General features: G+C 41.1%; 1 protein-coding gene across 1 annotated transcript in view; it reads right to left on the reverse strand.

Annotated features, from left to right (window-relative positions):
• Positions 1–10,000, reverse strand: part of LOC113803176 (uncharacterized) — a 33,423-nt gene that overhangs the window by 15,757 nt on the left and 7,666 nt on the right. The window lies entirely within an intron of this gene.

Raw genomic sequence — 10,000 nt, forward strand, 5'->3', positions numbered from 1 at the left:
AAAAGAATGAGAAAGACTAAGTAAAAATAAAAAGAAGTTTAGAGGAAGAGGAGGAAACGGAAGAGAAGGGGCCTGCGTAATCCCATTAAGAATAAGGCAGGATGAGCGAGGATGAATAAGAAGGAGGAGGTAGGAAGGGGAGGGAGGAGGGGGGAGGGAAGAGGGAGGAAGTAGGAGGGAGGAAGCGGGGGTAGGAGGGAGAAGGGGGAGGGAAGAGGTAGAAGGCAGGAAGGGGAGGGAGGGGGGAGGAGTGAGGAGGCAGGGGGTAGGAGGTATGAGTTAGGAGGATGGAGAGGGAGGGAAGAAGGGGGAGAGAAGAGGTAGGAGGTAGGAGGGGGAGGTAAGATAGGAGGGGGGAGGGGGGAGGAAGGAAGGAGGAGGGAGGATTGAGGAGGCAGGAGGTAGGAGGAGGGGGAGGCTTCGGGACTGGGAATAGCCTCGGGGGGGGGGGGGGGGGGAGCGTGGGGGCTCTGTGCTAATTACGGTGATTCTTCCGGCTGCCGGTCGTATATCGGAGTCCCGGCAGCCGAAGATGATTAAACGCCCGCTTAATTACCAGTTGCTTCCTCCCCTCTCTCTCTCCTCTCCATCTTCCTTTTATTTCTTCTTTCTATTTCCCTCTTTCTTCCTATCGTGTTTTTCTTTTTTGTTTCTGTCTTCTTTTTTCCCATACTTCTCTCTCAGTTTTCTTTCTTTTTTTCTTAACTTTTCTCTCTCATTAACTTTTTTCTTCTTCACCTCTCTCTCTTCCTTTCTCTCTTTGCTTTCTTTTCGAGTCTCTTCTCGTATTCTTCCCCATTCCCTTATTTTCTTTGACATTTGACATCCTCTCTTTCTTCTTCTCTCTCCTCATTCTGCTTTTTTTCTTCTCTGTCTCAACACCTCCTTCGTGTCTTTTCCTCTCTTTTTGTTTCCTCTTTCACTATTTCCCATCTCTTTCTCCTCTCGTATTTTCTCTCCCTTCACCCATTTCTCTTTCCACCTCCTTCCTTATTTTCCACATTCCTCACCACATTGCTCTTTCATCCGTTTCCCTCTAAACTTCTTTTAAAAACGCTCTATTATTTTTCGTTTCACTCTTTCCCTCTTCCCTTCTACTTCTCTTTTCTGCTTCTCTATTACTTTCTTCAATTTCCCCTATTCTCATTCCTTCTTTTATATTATTATCTTCTTTTCTCTTTCCTTTGAATTTCCTCTCTTTCCTTTCCTCTCCCTCTCTCCCTGTTCCCTCTTACCTTCCTTTCAGTTCCCCTTCTTCCCTTTCCTTTCATATTTCCCCTTTTCCCTCCTTTCCTTTCTTTCTTCCTTCCTTCCTTTTTACTATCGTTCCAATATCTCCTCTTCCCTTTCCCTTCACTCTTCACTTCTACCATTCTTTCTTTCTGTCCCTCTTCCCTTACCTTCCTCCCTCCTACTTTCCTTTCAATCCTTCCCTCTTTCCTTTCCTTTCATTCTTTCCCTTTTCCCTTCTTCCTTTTCTTCCTCCCTGCCTTGCTTTTTGCTTCCCTTTCATACCCCTTCTTCCTTTTCCTTTCACTCTCCCTCTCTTCCTACCAATCCCCCTTCCTTACCCTCTTCCCCTTTTCCTTCCTCCCTCCTACCTTCCTCTCAATCCTCCACTTCCTCCCAATCCCCCTTCTTCGTCCTTTCTTCCCCTTTCCTTCCTCTCAGTCCTCCCCTTCCTCCCAATCCCCCTTCTTCCTCCTTTCTTCCCCTTTCCTTCCTCCCTCCTACCTTCCTCTCAATCCTCCCCTTCCTCCCAATCCCCCTTCTCCCCCCTTTCTTCCCCTTTCCTTCCTCCTTCCTACCTTCCTCTCAATCCTCCACTTCCTCCCAATCCCCCTTCTTCTCCCTTCCTCCCTCCTACCTTCCTCCCAATCCTCCACTTTCTACCAATCCCCCTTCCTTCCCCTCTTCCCTTTTCCTTCCTTCCTCCCTCCTTCCTCCTAATCCTCCCCCTTCCCATGCCCTCCCTTTCTTCCTTCCATTCCATCTCCTTCAATTCTCTCCTGGAGGCGTCATCACAGTCAAGACAGAGCTATGTGGTACCTCCGGGTTACTTGTTTATGCGTCATGTGTTATTTAGACCTTCGGTGGATGTCAATAAGGGCGCATGTGGCTTGAAAGGGGGAAGCGTTATATCATGTTCTGTAGCAAAGAGGAGGGAATATATGTTACACACGGAGCTAAGAGGGTTAGCGATAATGAGGGTAATAATGAGGATAATGATGATTGAGGTAATGGATTAGTCATGATGATGTAATGATGATTGAGATGATGGATTAGTCATGATGATAAGGGGGATTATAATAAGGACGGTGATGATAATGATGATTATGATGATAACTACAACAAACATTCCTATGATACTTATGATAATGATGATAGTAATAATGATAATGACGAATAAATAAGGGTAATACTAGTTACGATAATATTGATACTAACAATGATTATCATGATAGGTATAACAACAATGATAATAAAATCGATTATGAAAAGGATGATAATGAAAATAATAATAAGAACAACAATAATATCACCGCAACTTATGATAATAATGATAAAGATGATGATTAAATAAATATCAAAATTACAGAGCTGACAGTACATCTACAAGTACAAAACCGATGGAAATAATAATCATCAGAATGGAAAGTAACGGAAATGATTGTCATATTCGTAATTGTTTCGCTGTTATAAATACATACGAATTATAACCATTACCAATAGTCTTTATATTATCACCATCACTAGAGGGAAAAAAGAGAGAGAAAGGTAAAAAAACAAAAAACAAAAAACAAGAGAGAAAAAGAGAGATAGATGAAAAAAAAAAAAACGAGACGAAGAAGAAGAGACAAAATCAGACAATACCATTAAAATAATCTTTATATTATCACCATCACTAGAGAGAAAAGAGAGAGATAGATAAAAAAAAGATAAAAGAGAAAGAGAAGAAGAGACAAAATCAGACAAACGGAAAGACAAAGAAACAAACAGAGAGAAGAGGAGACACAGAAATAGAGAGAGAGAGAGATAAAGAAAGAACGAATCCAGCGGCACTTAAGACCATGAACCTTGAAACAGAAAATTGGGTTGACTCAATTACCTGCTCGGTGAAAAAGCCACATCTAAATGTTAATGAAGCGGAGCAGACGGGAGTCATAAAGCTCGCTTACTTAGTCATCTTTAATCAAAAGGGAATTTCAGCTTTTTTTTTTTTTTTTTTTTGGGGGGGGGGTGGTAGTTGGGAGGGAAGGGAGGGAAGGGAGGATGGGAGGGGGTAAGGGTGGAGGGGAAGGGAGGATGGGAGAGAGGTTAGAGGGGAAGAGAGGATGGGAGAGAGGATAGAGGGGAAGGAAGAAGGGGAAGTATAGGGTGGGTGGAGAGTAAGGGAGGATGGGAGAGAGGGTAGAGGGGAAGGAGGAAGGGGAAGCAGAGGGTGGATGGAAGGGGAAGGGAGGATGGGAGAGAGGATAGAGGGGAAGGAGGAAGGGAAGTACAGGGAGGGATGAGAGAGGGAGGTTGGGAGAGAGGGTGGGTGGAGGGGAAGGGAGGATGGGAGAGAGGATAGAGAGGAAGGAGGAAGGGGAAGTAGAGGGGGGATGAGAGAGGGAGGGTGGGTGGAGGGGAAGTGAAGATGGGAGATAGGATAGAGAGGAAGGAGGAAGGGGAAGTAGAGAAGGAATGAGAGAGGGAGGATGGGAGAGAGGGTGGGTGGAGGGGAAGTGAGGATGGGAGAGAGGATAGAGACGAAGGAGAAAGGGGAAGTAGAGGAGGGATGAGAGAGGGAGGTTGGGTGGAAGGGTAGGGAGGAAGGAAGGGTAATGGCGGAGGGGAGAGGAGGATGGGAGGGTAATTAAGAGAGGGAGAAGCTGGCAGAGGTGGGATTAGGAAAGGAATGGGTGGAGGGTAGAGAAAAAAGGAGGGTGGACGAGAGAGGGGGGAACTGGGAGAAAGAATGTGAAGAGAGAAAAAAAGGGAAGGAGTAGAGAGCAAAAAATGGAAGGAGGAAGAGAGCAAAAAATGGAAGGAGAAAGCGAGCAAAAAATGGAAGGAGGAATAGAGCAAAAAATGGAAAGATGGAAGAATTTAGGGAGAATTTAGAACGAGTGACAGAAGAACAAAAGGGAAAAAGACCTGAAGAAGGGTGAAAATGGGACAACAGAAGGTGTAAAACGAGGGGACTGGGAGAGGAGAATTAAGTGAGGGGAAAACTAGAGAAAGAAGGAGGAGAGGAAAGGAGGAAAATGGAACGCCAGAAGGGGGCCAAGAGAAGGAACTGGGAGAGGAGAATAAGAGAAGGAAGGGAGAGAGGGGGAGGGGAGAGGGAAATGGGACGGGGGAAGAATGGAAGAGGTTAGAAAAGGGGTGGATGATAGTTAAAGGAACAGCCAGTGATGTGCATTCAAATAGTGTACGTGCGTGTGTACAAAAAAAAAAAAAAAAAAAAAAAAATAATAATAATAATAAAAAAAAATAATAGTAATAATAATTCTATATTCCCCCTGTTTCTTGTCTTCTAATCCTTCTTATAGGAATTCTGTTGATAGTATTTTTTTTATTAGATTCGACACTTACCGTATGCACTCTGCATAAACCAATCAATTTGCCGATTTGTGATCTGATAGTACTTATTCATTTCTCCGTTTGTCATTGCGGTAAAAAAAAGAAAGAAAGAAAAAAAGAAAGAAAGAAAGAAAAAAAAACACTACCTTCGTATTTTTTCTATTTATCCTCGTGCTTTATTTGTTTTTATTATCTCTGTCAAGGGAGTTATTCTGTGGTGGCGTAGATTAGGTTATTTGTTCGTTGGTTCGTTGGTTAAAAGGATAACTCAAAAAGTTATGAACAGATTTTTGTATTTTTTAGGATTTTTACTTGTGCTGTGTCTTAGCCTCACTTACATGCCATTAGATTTTGGTAGTGATCCGGTTCATGATCCGGATCCAGGATTTTTAATGATTGCATAAGTTAGCCCTATTGTAAATACAACTCAAAAAGTTATAAACAGACTTTTTTACCATGGATGTTATTTTAGCCTAACTTAGATGCCATTAAATTTTGGTGGCGACCCAGATCATAATCCAGATCCAGGATTTTTTTTATTATTGTATAGTCACCCATTTTACCTTCACGGACGTCACCAGTGTACTTAAAAAAGAAGAGATTTTTATGGAATTTTCCAAGTGTCAACATTTTCATTGCATCAGTGATCCTATTGCCTCGGCTGAGGTATGCGCTCTCTGATTTGCTGGTTGTGATTACTTCTTACTTCCCCCCCTCCCAAAAAAAAAGAAGAAAACAAACAAACAAACAAACAAACAAAAAACTCCTATTACATATTCAATTTACTTACCATTAGTCGCGATCGTAATGGTGTTAAGGCAAGCAATGGGTAAATGAGAGAGAGAGAAATAGAGAGGAAGGAGGTAGACAAAATGAAGATAACTCATGAACATAGACGGAGAGGAGGTTATAGATACTGTAGTTAGGTAGAAATATCTATGGATTGACAGTGGTAGTGAAATATATGTATGTATGTATGTGTACTCGAGCAATACACATACATACATACTTTTTACACTGAGCGAAGCAGTGCGGAGGAGAGAGAGTGTATGTGTATATGCGTGTGTCCATGTACGTATTAGTACATTTCTTTTATCTTCTCTCTTACTTCTTCCTGTCATTAATCCGTTTTGTCAATCAGTCCTACTCCATTTATTATTACTGGACACCAAGCCCGGTCGTTCCATCTCCTTCACCTTGCTAATTAAACCAATCACTAAGAAGGATGAAGAAGAAAGAAAGAAGTGAAAAATCCTCATGATTTCCACCCTCGTCCCTTTCTCCTGGGTATCAACTTGTTCCTCTGACGTCACGACTTATGCGCTTCATTTCGAGGATCTGTAGCAAAGAGAAGCTTCTTCGTTTTCTTCTCTCATTCGCTTTCTCTCTCTCTCTCTCTCTCTCTCTCTCTCTCTCTCTCTCTCTCTCTCTCTCTCTCTCTCTCTCTCTCTCTCTCTCTCTCTCTCTCTCTCTCTCTCTCTCTGTTGTTTTATGTCTGCCTGTCTTCACGTTTCTCTCGCTGTTTGCTTGTCTCCCTCTGTTTGTCTGTTTCTCTGTCTATCTCTCTTTGTCTCTGTCTCTGTCTGTCTGTCTGTCTGTCTCTTTCTCTCTCTCTCTCTCTCTCTCTCTCTCTCTCTCTCTCTCTCTCTCTCTCTTCTTCTCCTTCTTCTTCTCTTTCTTCTTCTCTCTCTCTCTTCTTCTTCTGCTTCCTCTCTCTCTCTGTCTCTCTGTCTCTCTCTCTCTCTCTCTCTCTCTCTCTCTCTCTCTCTCTCTCTCTCTCTCTCTCTCTCTCTCTCTCTCTCTCTCTCTCTCTCTCTCTCTCTCTCTTGTTCTCTCTCTCTCTCTCTCTCTTCCATCATTCATCACATTAATATCCACGCGTTTAAATCATCGGTCATACTTTGATGAGCTTTCGCCACGAATAACTTTTCTCACAGATCTCCGTCGCTGCAGTAACTCTTCAGGGACTTTTGACTTTTATTTATTTCCTTGGCGTCTTCTTCCTCTCTCTCTTTCGATCATTATTTTTTTCTCTCTCTTTTTCCTCCCTTCCTCCCCCTTTTCTCCCTCCTTGTGCCTCTTCTTCACACCCCCTCCATCCTTCCCATCCTCTCTGTTTGTTTGTGTGTGTGTGTGTGTCTGTCTCTCTTTTCTGTCTCTCTTCTCCCTCTCCTCTTTTTTCTCTACATTCACATTCCCTCTTTTTATGAACCCTTGTCTGTCTTCAAACACTCGTACCAAAAAAAAAAAAAAAAAAAAAAAAAAAAAATACAGGAAAGCTCTACAAACATAGTCTATGTAGCTAAAGAAACAGTACAAAAGTACATAAACCAAACACAGAGAAGAATAAAGACCTGGAAAACGCTTCAGTTAAATCATTGCAGGATGTTACTCCTCGCGTAAAGTCCAAATCCTCCCATGTTCTATATCCTGCGAGGGTTAGTGTGTACTATAACCTCCCCCTTGCGGTCTGCTTTGGCTTAAGAGTGGTCGCTGATTTCCGTTTATTTGCCTAGAATCTCTATATATGTTACTGTATATGTTTGTTTGCCTTTCGGTATGTAGAGAGAAGCAGGCAGATGGAGTGTCATAAAAAAACAACAAAAAAACACACAGGTGAAGTGGAAGGAAAACAATAACAGTGACTGAAAAAAACAACAACAAAAAAGCAAACAAACAAACAATAACCATCAGGTAATATATCGCTTAAGTCAGTGATGAAGATAGCAATAGCCAATGCAATAATCACAACAGCAATTACTTTAACACTGAAAATGATATCAAATGATAAATTGATATATATTCCCTACTTTATTTTCGCTTGACCTTTGACATCTTGATTTATTCCAGGGTTATCGTTGCGTTTAATATTCTTTCATGCATATCTAAGAATTTTTGGATTCATATAGAGAATGGCGAGAAATGCTTATCTGCTGCATGAAAGTGATTTTTTTTCATTTTTTCTCGAACTGCATATCATGACCTCTATCCCCTCCCTCGATTTACTTGATGTATTTAGTCTTTAATGTCTAATCTCTCTCTCTCTCTCTCTCTCTCTCTCTCTCTCTCTCTCTCTCTCTCTCTCTCTCTCTCTCTCTCTCTCTCTCTCTCTCTCTCTCTCTCTCTCTCTCTCTCCTGTCTACGTGTCCGCTTTCCTGTCTTTCTCTTTCTCTCCATCATTACTTCGTTTCCATTTCCCCACCTCTCTTTACCCCTCTCCCCAACATTTTTCCCCTCCCTTCCTCTCTCCATTTTTTCTTCATCCTCCTCCTCTTATTTTCCATCATCTTCTTCTCCTTCTCCTTCTTCCTCTTCTTCTACTTCCCCTTCTTCACCTTCTCTTCCTCCTCCTCCTCTTCCTCATATCTCTCGGCCTCCGCATAATTCTCCTCCTTCCCCCTCTCTCTTTTCTACTCCACCTCTCTCTCTCTCTCTCTCTCTCTTTCTCTCTATGTCTGTCTGTCTCTATCTATGTCTGTCTCCCCTCTCTCTCTCTTTCATTATGTCTCCCTCCCTCTCTTTCTCTCCCCCTCTCTCTTTCTCTCCCTCCTCTCTCTTTCTCTCTCCCTTGCACCTTCATTATCCTCATTTTGTCTCCCTCCTTCCCTCTCTTTCTCTCCCCCTCTCTCTTCCCCACCCTCCTCTCTCTTTCTCTCTCTCTTGCACCTTCATTATCCTCCTCTCTCTCTACCTACCTGTCTCTCCTTCCATCGCAATCCTCATCGAAATCCGGCCCAGCTCCTCCTACAAGGTTTCGCATCCTATCTTTGCCCAACAAGAAGCTCAAACTAATTCCTCTCCCATTTAGAACACATTCGTAACCGCTTCGGCTCTCCCCTTATATTCATATACACCGAATCAATTTGTAGTTTCATCAGGGAACCGTTCCCGCTGAGAATGCACGGTAATTCAAGCGTGTGGGACCTTCTCTCAATACTACGTTCTCCTCTCGTCTAGTTACTATTGGGAGGATAATGTTTTTTTTTAAATTTTCTCTTTTCTTTTCAATTTTCAATCCCTCTTCTCTTCTTTTTGTCTTATTCTTCCGTACATTGTCGACTTATTTTTTTTTTCTCTTCTTTTCAATTTTCAATCCCTCTTCTCTTCTTTTTGTCTTATTCTTCCGTACATTGTCGACTGATTCGCTTCCTTTTTGCGCACTGTGACGGGAAAATAATGAGAATATTTGTGTTGCAAAACCATATAGACTGGTCCCTTATCTCAGCTCGGAATCTCTCCATTCATTGCAACATAAAGCTCAGGCCGCGTAGCGTTTATTGCATTCAGGAACTGCCCTTGCAATTTCACCTTGCAACATGGCGATTCTGATAACGTCTCTTATCTCATGTTGAATATTGATTCGTTTGGCTTTTTGTGAGTGTTTTTTTCTTATAGTTATTGTTATAATTCTAGTTATAATAGCGTCATTATCATTATTGATGTTGTTATAATTAATATCATTGCTATCATCATTGTCATCATTACCGACATTGTTATTATCATTACTAATATCAATATCTTTATTGTTATTACAATTATTATCATGGCTACTATCATTACCTTTATAATTATCATAATTTCTATTATTTTTATCATTATCATTTATATCATTAATATTATCATAGTGTCTATAATCATTAACATTATTTTCATTATTGTCATTACCGGTATCATTATTATTGGTATTATAATCATCATCATCCTTATTATCATCATCTTTTTAATTTTGTTTACACAGATTAAAGTTCACACATTAATCATTAATCATTTACGTATGAATAATCAAATTAATGGAAATTGATAACAAAAATAAAATAATAATAATAAAATAAAGATACTATAAAATGAATTAATAAAGATAACAATAAATAGATAATAATAATAATAAAAACTTCCTATATCTGTTTCGCATCTTAAATGTATGCTACTATGATGTACGCCTTTTCAATTAGTAAATATAATATACACTTATACATCGTAAACAAGATGAGACACTATTACACTTCAAGCGGCCTAGATAACATCACTAAAGCATATGACAATAAAAATATAAGAGAGAGAAAGAGAGAGAGAGAGAAAGAAAGAGAAAGAGAGAGAGAGAGAGAGAGAGAGAGAGAGAGAGAGAGAGAGAGAGAGAGAGAGAGAGAGAGAGAGAGAGAGAGAGAGAGAGAGAGAGAGAGAGAGAGAGAGAGAGAGGGAGAGAGAGGGAGAGAAAAAAAAAGAGAGGGGGAAGGAGGAGAATTATGCGGAAGCCGAGAGACATGAGGAAGAGGAGGAGGAGGAGGAGAAGAAGGAGAAGTAGTAGTAGTAGAAGAAAAAGAAGAAGAAAAAGGAGGAGGGAGAAGAAGAAAAAATGGAGGCAGAAAGGAGGAGGAGGAGGAAAGGAAAGAGGAGGATGAGCAGAAGAGGAAATGGAGAATGCGCAGGAGGA

This window comes from Penaeus vannamei, chromosome 6 (genome assembly GCF_042767895.1).
Source record: "Penaeus vannamei isolate JL-2024 chromosome 6, ASM4276789v1, whole genome shotgun sequence".
NCBI lineage: Eukaryota > Metazoa > Arthropoda > Malacostraca > Decapoda > Penaeidae > Penaeus > Penaeus vannamei.